Genomic DNA, 11,532 nt, shown 5'->3' on the forward strand with positions numbered 1-11,532 from the left:
CCAGAGGCTTTGTGCAATCTCTGGGCTAGAAAACCACATCCACAGGTCTGCTCTTCATCATGAACAACCATAGCTTTAAATACAAGACAGCACTTTACAATCAAACAAATCCAGATGGACAGTTCTCTCAAAGCCAAAGCTATACCCAGGACACAGATTTCTAGAGGAAAACGCAGCCAAGGCAGATACAAAAACAACCCAGGGAACAAAAAGTTCCAGTCACTATAAAGTCATCGATCACTCTTCTGTCAGAATCAAGCACCACATGTACGTGGCGGGAGGGAGGGGGTGGATGGAGGACCACAAACTAGATACCAAAGCCCTGGAAATGTACAGGGTGAGTGGAGGTCAATAGAACACAGCAGTAACAGTGGAAGGGTGTATGCTCCTCTAACAACACGGCCCACTTGATGTCCATTCCTTGTTAAAGTGTGAGACCCTGGCTTCACATGTATCCATGGCCCTACTATGTGCACAGCCTTACACTGTGGGCCATCATTGGCAGACATGATGATACGACATTGTCAGTTATGATGCATCAAGAAGATGAACTTTTTAGGATTCTTCAGTCTTCCAGGAGACATTGAAGCTCTAGCTCCTTCTCTCAGCCTTGCAGGCCAGGACTTCAACTTATCAGTTTGCTCAAAAGTGGCCAGGCTCTGCAGGACTGCTTTGTGCTGACCAAACTGGTAAAAGATTCAGATAAACCAGATGTCTAGACTCTCTTACTAGGAGGATGTAGGTCTCTAGTCTGTCCTTATTTGGTAAAACTCTTTGCTCCCAACCTTTTATATTCCACCAACATATTTTTATCCTGTATCTACATCTTTAAGACCTTTCTCCTTGAGGCAAACTCTGATAAACTGTTGACATGGTGGTGAATTGTTAAGGATAGGCTATTTCTTTCCCAATTACAATAATAATTGTTAGCATTTATTGAATAATTGCTATATGTCACATATATAACATAAGAATATATGTTCTATATGGCAAGCATTTTACATACATAATCTCATATAATTCTCAACCATATGAAACGGGCACTATTATTATCATCCTGATTTTTTATAGATGAAAAAGTGGAGGCTCAGTGTGATTAAGTAACTTAAATGTCCCAGATTGGGCTCCCCAGGAAGCAGACTCTGGAGCTATTATGCAGGATGTTTGTTAGGGAGTGCCCTCGAGATCAGCATCTGTGGAGCAGAGGGGATGGGAATAGGACAAGTTGAGCTGTGATGCCCATTGACAGCCTCAGCCAACCCATGGGAAGCTCTGGAGATAGAATGGCCCTTTGGCATTGTTGCAAACTGGGCTGAGATGGCCAGGTCTTTATACTCCCTTTCAATCAGTCATTAGACATGGATCCTTCAGAAGGGTGGACTTCGGGCAAGGTGGCTCTGCAGATGAAGCAGACCCCAAGGAAGCTGAGAAAAAATCTGCTCACCACACTTCCAGCAATTAGGACAAGGAGTCCTTCATTGACATGAGACATAGATGGCACATCACTGAGTTTGGAATGTTAAGAAGGTCCCCAGCCGGGAGCACCTGGGTTGCTCAGTGATTGAGAGTCTGCCTTCAGCTCAGTATGTGATCCCGGGGTCCTGGGATTGAGTCCTGCATTGGGCTCCCCACAGGGAGTCTGCTTCTCCCTCTGCCTGTGTGTCTCTGCCTCTCTTTATGTCTCTCATGAATTAATAAGTAAAATCTGAAGAAGAAGAAGAAGAAGAAGAAGAAGAAGAAGAAGAAGAAGAAGAAGAAGAAGAAAAAGAAGAAGAAGGAGGAGAAAAGTCGTCGCCCAGGTGGCTCAGTCAGTTAAGTGTCCGCCTTCAGCTCAGGTCATGATCTCAGGGTCCTGGGATCCAGCCCTGCATCTGGCTCCCGACTGGGCTAGAGCCTGCTTCTCCCTCTCCCTCTGCCCCTCCCCTACTTGTGCACGCATGTTCGCTCTCTCTCTCTCCCTCTCAAATAAATAAATAAGATATTTTTTAAAGAAATGGTTTTTAAAAAGAAGGTCCACAGCTAGTGTGTGGTAGAGGCAGACTTGGAACAGAAACCTCTCTGACCCCAGATTCTTCCAATTAACCACCTCTCTATAGCACCGCCCACAAACCTTTAAATAGAGTGTTTAATTTTCAGCTCTCAAAAGGTGGTTTTCTCTTTTATGTGCTTTGCCTGCAAATTGGTATCCTCCTCCAAGATGGTGGGGCCCTTGGGTATATTCGTGGCGTTTGCCTAAAGCAGACTGACCCTATGCCCCTCTATGGGAGAATAGTAGCCTCAGCAGTGTTGACATCTTGAGCCTTTAGCCAAAGAGAAAAATCAACAAATACCTGGGTCGCCCTCATAACACGTTACTTCAGCCTTAAGACCAGACACAGACCCACAGAAGGAAACCAAACAGTTCAGCAGCCCTACTTCATATTACTGCCCTAGAACAATTTCCATCCATTTCCCTTTTTAAAAATTAACTTCTGAGACCTCATTTCATTTGCTCTTTTCCATCAGAACTACTAAAGTAAACAACAGTGAGTCAAACAATGTAAGAGTCACAGATCAATTCCCTGAAAATGACACTTTAACTCTGTAAGAATTTCAAACCATATGTTTTGAAGTTACTCAAAATGACAATACCCAAGGGTAACCACAGTTAACATTTTTAGCATATCCTTCCAGAAAGTTTTGTCATGTATACAGATTAAAACATAGGTATTCAATTTTCCATAAATGGGAATAAGCCATCCACACTATTCTGTAATCTGCTTTGTACCTCACCGGTGCAGTAGGGGCATCTTTTCATGACTACAGATTCTCACACTGGAGCGTGTGAGCAGCTAAAGAAGACCCTGGAGACACATACAGAGTTTCAGAGAAGGGGGTGGTTTTGATAAAGGTTTCAGATCTTATCCTAAGAAGACATTTAAAGGCTGCAAAATTCAATTTATTTTTTAAATGGCTTACTCCAACTACTGGTTGCATCAAAATAAGCCATTATTTGTTTGTTTATGGCCATTATCCAGTAAGAATCTACATCGAAATGATGTTTCCATGGTGTTCAACCTCAGACATGAGAGAGGCAAAAGGAAGCAGCTTCCATGCAAGCCAAACATAAGCCTTTTGGGTTAGAATTTATTAATTGTCAGAGAAAAAAGCCATCAAATCAAAAGGATTTTCCATCTTTATAAATCTTATCTGTCTGCTTTCCAGAAATTTGCCAGCAGTGTTGCTGGCAGAAAATAGAAAGAATTGAAAAAAAGAAAAGAAAAGAAAAGAAAAGAAAAGAAAAGAAAAGAAAAGAAAAGAAAACTTAACTTACTTGTAATTCTACCGTTACACATAGCCACTAATCACTACCATGTTGGAATATATCCTGCCAATCTTTTACCTAAGAGTATTTTTTTCATTTACATACAAGAACAATCATATTGTGCAAACTTTTTATATTTTGATATACTGTGAACAACTTTCTAGCTCATTAAATATTCTCCTATGACTTCATTTTCAGTGGTCATCTATTGTGTGGTACTATCATTTGTTAAAAATGTCTCCAGTTGTTGGTATTTAGGTTATTTCAAATCACTGTGATGAATAGCCTTGTAGGTAAATCGCACTGTGATGAACATCTTTGCAGTTGGGTATTTGCATATATTGCCATTTTAAGATTTCATAGGCCCTATCTTTTCTTACAGCCCCATTCCACATCACACCAAACATTGTAAAATGCACCTCCAGCTCACATCAAACATCACTGTTTTTGCAGTAAAAAGTTTAAAGGGGTTTTATAAGTTGCTTTTGAAATAATTTAGCTCAAAAAAAAAAGAAATAATTTAGCTCTGAAGAACACATTTAATTTGGCTATGACTTCTCAGCAATCATTTTTTAAAGACTTTATTTATTTATTTATTTATTTATTTATTTATTTATTTAACAAAGAGAGAGCACAAGCAGGGGGAGTAGCAGGCAGAGACAGAGGGAGAAGCAGGCTCCCTGCTGAGCAAGGAGTCCAATGCTGGACTTGATCCCAGGACCTTGGGATCATGACTTGAGCTAAAAGCAGATGCTTAACCGACTAAGCCACCCAGGCACCCACTTCTCAGTAATCACTTAGTAGATACCAGAATTCTCATAAACTGAGAAAAATCAAACCTACAGATAGCTTTTAAATATAATGTATTTTATGAACAATAAATTTAGTAATTCATTAAATTAATATAAAATTACGTTTTGTGAATATTTAGTTCAGTATCTGCTACTTTCGTTTGTTTTTTTGTTTGTTTGTTTGTTTGTTTTTATTTTGGAGCCATCCATTTTTTTCTATCTCATTTTTTGTAAGCTCTTTAAAAACTCATAGGCCTCAAGCAGTGTAACTGTAGATCCTAACATAAAAAGTTACATTGCAGGGCACCTGGAAGGTTCAGTTGGTGGAGTGTATGACTCTTGACCTCAGGGTTATAAGTTTTAGCCCCACTTTTGGTGTAGAAGTTACCTAAAAATAAAATCTTTTTTAAAAATGACATTGCAAATTTCTAAAAGGGGCCAATAATATAGAAAGATTTTTTAAAGAAAGCACAGCCACCAGCACTCTCGATAAATTGTAAACTGCGTCTGTGTTCCACTCCTCTTCTTCTCTCTGCACATGAGTGTAACATTGACCACCTGTAGGTCAATGGGTGTCCCTGGGAAAAGCAAGAGAAACAAAGTCGTATTGCTTCTCAAGGGTTGATTTCATGCAATGGCCTACTTTCCACTTTTTGGTGGAAGGATCATGTTGGGTCAGCACACACATTGGCACATGAACTTACTGTTGCTGAATAGACATCTGCTGAGATGGACATGCTAATGTATTTGTGTGGACACATGTCAGCAAGGCTCTGAAGATGTGGCACAGTGATGGAGATACAGGCCACCAAAAAAGCCCTGCAACTTGTCCCCATATCCTTTACTCCATCCAGTGTTGACTTTCTGCACCCAACCGAGTCCACTTTCTCTTTTGTGTTCTCATAAGGCCAAGGAATCGTCATTCGAAAGGCATCTTTGGCACAGAAAACAAGAGGAAAGAAACCCACCCCCATGCAGCCATCTGGGATTAGACAGGCTTTAGCATGCAGCCCCCAGATATACCGAGGCAGGATTTCTCAAAGCATCTCCAAATGTCAAGTGAAGGAATGAACTACAGCTCATCAATAGATGCTTTTTTCATTGAAGAGACATTTTAGGCAGCAGAAAAGGTCACTGCCTGCCCCTATCCTTCCCTTCTCACTCTTTTTTCTAATGGACCTTATTTTTTAGAGCACTTTTAGGTTCATGGCAAAATTAAGGGGAAGGTACAGAGACTTCCCATAGACCCGTTACCCCACACATGCATTTTGCCTTAAGATTCTTCTTCTTGCAGAAATGTTTCTCCTTTCATTTAGCATTTTGGTTTTGGGGCTTTTAGCCCCTTGTCCTTAGCATGGAATCTCTGAGGCTTCTTCCTTAGATCTTCACTCCAACAACTAAGTTTTCTCTACCAAAAGTTTCCCTCATTATTCTCTGAGTTAACAATGCATTTTCTTCTTATTGTATTTTATTTTATTTTTTATTATAAGAGTAATAACATGGGCCCAGGATATCCTGGTATTTAGCTATGACCAGATCCTCCATCCACCCAACCCACTTCCACTAACTACCCCCACCAATCATATACATTCACAAATATTTACCAGATTCCTCCTAGGTACTAGGGACCACACTAGGAATTGCATAAGACAAGAAGTAATGAGTTTAATTTGGAGCAGATAGGGGTTTTATTAAATAGAATTGATGTAATAACTATTTATGGCTTAGCCAATGTTTTTACAGGCAGCGCCCCATTTACTTCGTATGACAACCCTGTAAAGGGGCCCAGAACTACAAAGCCAATACCTACATGTGCCAGACACCTGCTCTTTGCCCCTCCACATCCACTTTTTCCACCCTGTCAGTGTCACAGCTGAATTTAATGTGACCAGCAGGGTTCTGTGCCCTGTGACTTTCATTGATTTTGGCCAGTGGGGAGTTTGGCAAGGGATCAGAAGAAGGCAAGGGACTGAGGTCAGGATATTTATTCCCCTGGTTTCTCTCCTTAAGAAGTTACCTCAGAAGGCTATGAATCTGGACCAAAGGTCATTGCTCTTTTCAAGGCAACCTTTCTACATAACTTTCCTTCCCAGTTCTGGTAACTTCTTCCCTTCAAGCTTAGAAGTGGTAACACCTCTAAATGCTGCTAGCCTCATGTTCCTGCAACATTCTTGTGGTTCCTCTTTACCCAACCACACTTTTTAAATGAGTTCCTCTGTAAATAAAGCCTCTTAGATTGTTTTAATTTGATAGAGAGAGTGTAGATGTATCCAAATGTGCTGAATGTTAGCAGGTGATGGGTTTATGGGTATCTTTTATACTATTCTTTCACTTTTAAATTATCTGAATTATTTGAAATATCTTTTTTAAGATTTATTTTTTATTTAAATAATCTCTACAGCCAATGTGGGGCTCAAACTTAACCCCAAAATCAACTGTCTCATACTTTATTGACTGAGCCAGCCAAGCACCCCTTAGTTTTCTGACTTATCTTTTTTTTTAATTTATTTTTTATTGGTGTTCAATTTACCAACATACAGAATAACCCCCAGTGCCCGTCACCCATTCACTCCCACCCCCCACCCTCCTCCCCTTCTACCACCCCTAGTTCGTTTCCCAGAGTTAGCAGTCTTTACGTTCTGTCTCCCTTTCTGATATTTCCCACATGAATTATCTTTTTTTTAAATATTTATTTATTCATGAGAGACATAGAGAGAGAGACAGAGACACAGGCAGAGGGAGAAGCAGGCTCCATGCAGGTAGCCGGACATGGGACTGGATCCCAGGTCCCCAGGATCACTCCCTGGGCTGAAGGCAGCTCTAAACTGCTGAGGCACCAGGACTGCCCTTCTGAATTCTCTTAATTTGAGTGGTATAATTTGTTTATGTTGATCCCTGACTGATGTAGTAGCCAAGCCAGAATCCAAATCAGGAACTTTGTAACCAGACATAGGGTGACCAACTGTCCTGGTTTGCTGGGACTATCCCAGTGTTATCTCCCAAAATCCTGCATCCTGGGAAATCCCTCAATTTCAAGCACACTTTTCCACAACATCATGCATTTCTCCAAAAAAGAATCAAACTGATTGTGGTGCAGGAAAAGTCTAGACAAAATCCTGACAATCTCTTTCTGGTTAAATAATGAGCCTCCAGCCTAACTTCCCAGCCTGGACTAGAATGCGAAGAGAATAATTATTTACAAAATTCTTAGGTTGTTTTGATCGTATGTTAATAATACTAACTCAACCCTGAAAAAAATTATTGAAATATTAGAGACTTATGATTTCAAATTTAACATTTCACATTATACACACCTTTTTATAATAGTCAAGTAGGATAAGATAATCAACGAAGAACCTGCAAACATTAAAAAAGAGTCACATTAGGACAAAATTCTGTGCAGGAAGTTTAGGACAATTATAAATTCCAAGGAGAAATGGAATTATGCAAAACTTTCAACTATTAAAGAAATGTTTTAGTTTTAGGGTGCCAGTCAGTTAAGTGTCTGCTTTCAACTCAGGTCATGATCCTAGACTCCCTGCTGAACCGGGAGCCTGCTTCTCCCTCACCCTCTGCTCCTCCCCTGCTCATGCTCTCTCTCTCACTCACTTTCTCAAATAAATAAATAAAACCTTTTTTTTAAAGAATGAAGTAAAATGTGTCAGAGAGAACATAGTTTTTTTAAAAAATGCTTAAGAGCTACATAAGCAAGAACATTTGTATAGCCTGATGAAAATGTGATAATCAGAAGAATGACTTTTTGATCATCTGCTGCACATCAGACACAAATTTAAAATTTCAAAAATTTCCTTTTTCTCCCAACATTTTATTTTGAAATTTTCAAACATTCAAAAAAGTGGTAGACTAATACAAGAAACTCTACAAACTCTTCACCAGTTGATATTTGCCATTTTGCTCATTCTTTCCATATTGTGATATTTCTTCCCTAAATATTTCAATAATGCATTGCTTAAGAAAAGGACATCTTCTGTATAACCACAATAGCATTATCACATTTAAAAATTAGCAATAATTTTACATCATCCAGTATACAGTCCATATTCAAATTTCTCCAGTTGACCAAGAATACTTATGGTTGTGCTATTGTTGTTCTATTTTCATCCAAGATTCAATTAAATGTCATGCATTGCATTTGTTATAATGATCTACTACTCTCTTAAGTTAAAACAGTATTATTGCCTTTTTAATATATTATATTATATTAAGTTATATTAATTTTTGACAAGTCTAGACGAGTTATCCAGTTGTCTTAGAGAATGCTTCATATTTTGGATTTGTCTTATTGCTTCCTCATAACTCAGTTTCAAGTCAGACATTTTTGGCAAGTGTACATCATAGACAATGTTGTGTACCCCTTGTTGCATCACATCAGAAGGTGCAGAATGTCAGGGTGTCCCATTATTAGTGATGCTAAATTTCATTTCTGAACTCAAGTGATGACCCACAGTTCTCTCCACTCTAAAGGTACATGTTGCCCTTGGTAATTAGTAAGATTCTGAGGGGCAATACGTGGAGACCATAGAAATATGTTATTCTTCAACAATTGTATTCATCCATTCATAATCCTTACCCGAATCAAGATTAAATATAATTGCTATCTATCATTTCTTCTATCATTAATTTTATTTTTATCTTCATTCTAGTTATTAGTATAGACTCATGGAAATTTAAAAAATCAATGTGTTACCTAAACATGAAACCCAAAATGATAAAACTACGAGAAGAAGCACAGATAATCACAAATACTTGTGATATTAGATTTGGTAATAATTTCTTGGATATAGCATCAAAAGGACAAGCAACAAAAACAAAAATAGACAAATAGGACTATATCAAACTTTACAACTTCTGTGCATCAAAAAATACAGTCAATAGAGTGAAGAGGAAACTTACAGAATGTAAGAAGATATTCTCAATCATGTATCTGATAAGGGATTAATACTCAGAATTCGCAGAGAACTCCCATAACTAACAAAAAAATTCAAATTACCAATTAAAAATAAGGCAGAAGACTTAAATAGACATTTCTCCAAAGATAATTCTACAAATGGCCAACAAGTGCATGAAAAGATGCTCAGTGTTGCTAATCATCATAGAAATGTAAACCAGACTACAATGAGCTATCATCCTACACCCATTAGGATAACTACTATAAAAGAGAGAGAGAGAGAGAGAGAGGTAGCCTGGTTTTCTCAGCCAGTAGAGCACGAGGCTCTTGATCTCAGGGTTGTGAGTTCAAGCCCTGCATTGGGCATGGAATCTGAAGAAAGAAAGAAAGAAAGAAAGAAAGAAAGAAAGAAAGAAAGAAAGAAAGAAAGAAAGAAAGAAAGAAAGAAAGAAAATAATAAGTATTGGCAAGAATTTGGAGAAATTGGAACCCTTGTGCACTGTTGATAGACATAAAATGGTGCAACTACTATGAAAAATAGTATGATACTTCCTCAAAATTTTAAAATAGAATTACCATAGGATCCAACAATTCCATTTCTGGTTATATATCCAAAAGAATTGAAAGCAAGGTCTCAAAGAGATATTTTCACATCTGTGTCCACAGCAGCATTGTTCACAACAGCCAAGAGGTAGAAGCAACAAAAATATCTATCAACAAATGAATGGATAAACAAAATGTAGTATATATGTATAATGGAATATTGTTCAGCCTATAAAAAGAGAAATTTACTCATCTTTACACTAATTATTTTTTATACAAATAGATTGCTGTATATATCTAATTACCATGTGGCACAACAACAAATATACACTTCCCTAAGAGGGGTAGACCAACCTTATTGTGGATTTTATTCTCAAATTCTGCATGTATGCATTCAGTCTTCATAGCTCAAATAGCGTTACTGCCTATTCACAATTTAAAATACCTAGGAAGGGGCAGCCTTGGTGGCTCAGCGGTTTAGGGCCGCCTTCAGCCCAAGGTGTGATCCTGGAGACCTGGGATTGAGTCCCACATCAGGCTCCCTGCATGGAGCCTGCTTCTCCCTCTGCCTGTGTCTCTGCCTCTCTCTCTCACTGTATCTCTCATGAATAAATAAATAAATAAATAAAATTTTAAAAATACCTAGGAAGAGTTTTGCTAATGAAGATCTAAAGTCCTACCCCTACAATTTTATAACATAAATAACATAATAACTATATGTATCAATGTAGCAAATAACAATTAAGAATAATATGTATTGAGCATAAATATGTGTCAAACACTGTGCTAAGCTCCCTACACATCTTTGATCATTTAATTGCCATAAAAGCCTGATTCACAGGTGTTATTACCATGCCCATTTCACAAATAAGGAAAGTGAGGTATAGAGCAGTTGGGTCACTTACTCAAGATCGTAAGTGGCAAAGTCAGACAGTATGACTCCACAGTTCCACAGTGGCAATGTTGCGTGATGAAAGTATTTTGATGGTGTTTGTTAACAAATGTTGCATGGCAGACATTGTCAATAAAAGTGCATTAAACCAATAGTCAATAGAAGCCAATATTATTTTTCTTATCAACAAGATTGTAACCCTCTTTGGGGATAGGGACCATATTGTACATTTCTTGCATCCCAACACTTAGCATAGTCAGTATGCATAACAGCTTCTGCTGCTCTGAAAATAATACCAAATTCAGTTGATGTCTCTAACCCAGTGACGTGGAAATAACCCTCTTCCTCACTGCCTAGCCCCACCCACGTCCCATGAATCACCTAAGTTGAGTCAATTCTACTACTGAAACAATTGGAATCCTTCATCTCCATCCTCCATCCTCATTGCTACTGCCCTAGACTGGATCTTGATCATCACTTGCCTGGCTCAGGGCAACATTCTCTTCACTGCCTGGGACACCCTTACAGATTCTTCAACATCCAGGTCTTCCTTGACTCTCTAGACAGTGTTAGTCACTCTTTACAAGCAGGGCTTACTCTGTTGTCCTATAATTACCTGTAAATACTTTTGTGGTCTGCAGTTAGACTGAGTTCTTCCAGCAAAGGTTTTATGCCTTTTCATGTCTCATCTCTTCTGCCTAGCAGAGAGTCTGGAAGACAACAAATGTCAGTGTTTGCTGAATTAATGATCTTCTGAAGGACTTTACTAAAATGTTTTATTTTTTTTACTAAAATGTTTTAAAATAAAAATCATGCAAAACGTAAAAATTTCAAGAAATATAGAAACTGCAAAATAAAGATAAATAAATCTCAATCCCAGTTCTTCCCAAAGATTTTTAAAATAAATTTATTTTTTATTGGTGTTCAATTTGTCAACACACAGAATAACACCCAGTGCTCATCCCGTCAAGTGCCCACCTCAGTGCCCACCACCCAGTCACCCCCACCCCCCACCCACCTCCCCTTCCGCCACCCCTAGTTAAGATTTTGTTTATACACACACACACACAATGGAATTACCCTGTATGTATGT

The 11,532-nt window shown here is 38.5% G+C and overlaps 1 long non-coding RNA gene across 1 annotated transcript; it reads right to left on the reverse strand.

Annotated features, from left to right (window-relative positions):
• Positions 1–3,946: 3,946 nt before the first annotated feature.
• Positions 3,947–11,268, reverse strand: LOC144296501 (uncharacterized). Its single transcript, XR_013363598.1, has 4 exons — positions 11,056–11,268; positions 9,581–9,714; positions 7,410–7,452; positions 3,947–4,673 (listed from the first exon to the last, which is right to left on the reverse strand). It is a non-coding gene; the product is annotated as an uncharacterized LOC144296501 (long non-coding RNA).
• Between the last annotated feature and the right edge of the window lie 264 nt (positions 11,269–11,532).

This window comes from Canis aureus, chromosome 24 (genome assembly GCF_053574225.1).
Source record: "Canis aureus isolate CA01 chromosome 24, VMU_Caureus_v.1.0, whole genome shotgun sequence".
Classification (NCBI taxonomy): domain Eukaryota; kingdom Metazoa; phylum Chordata; class Mammalia; order Carnivora; family Canidae; genus Canis; species Canis aureus.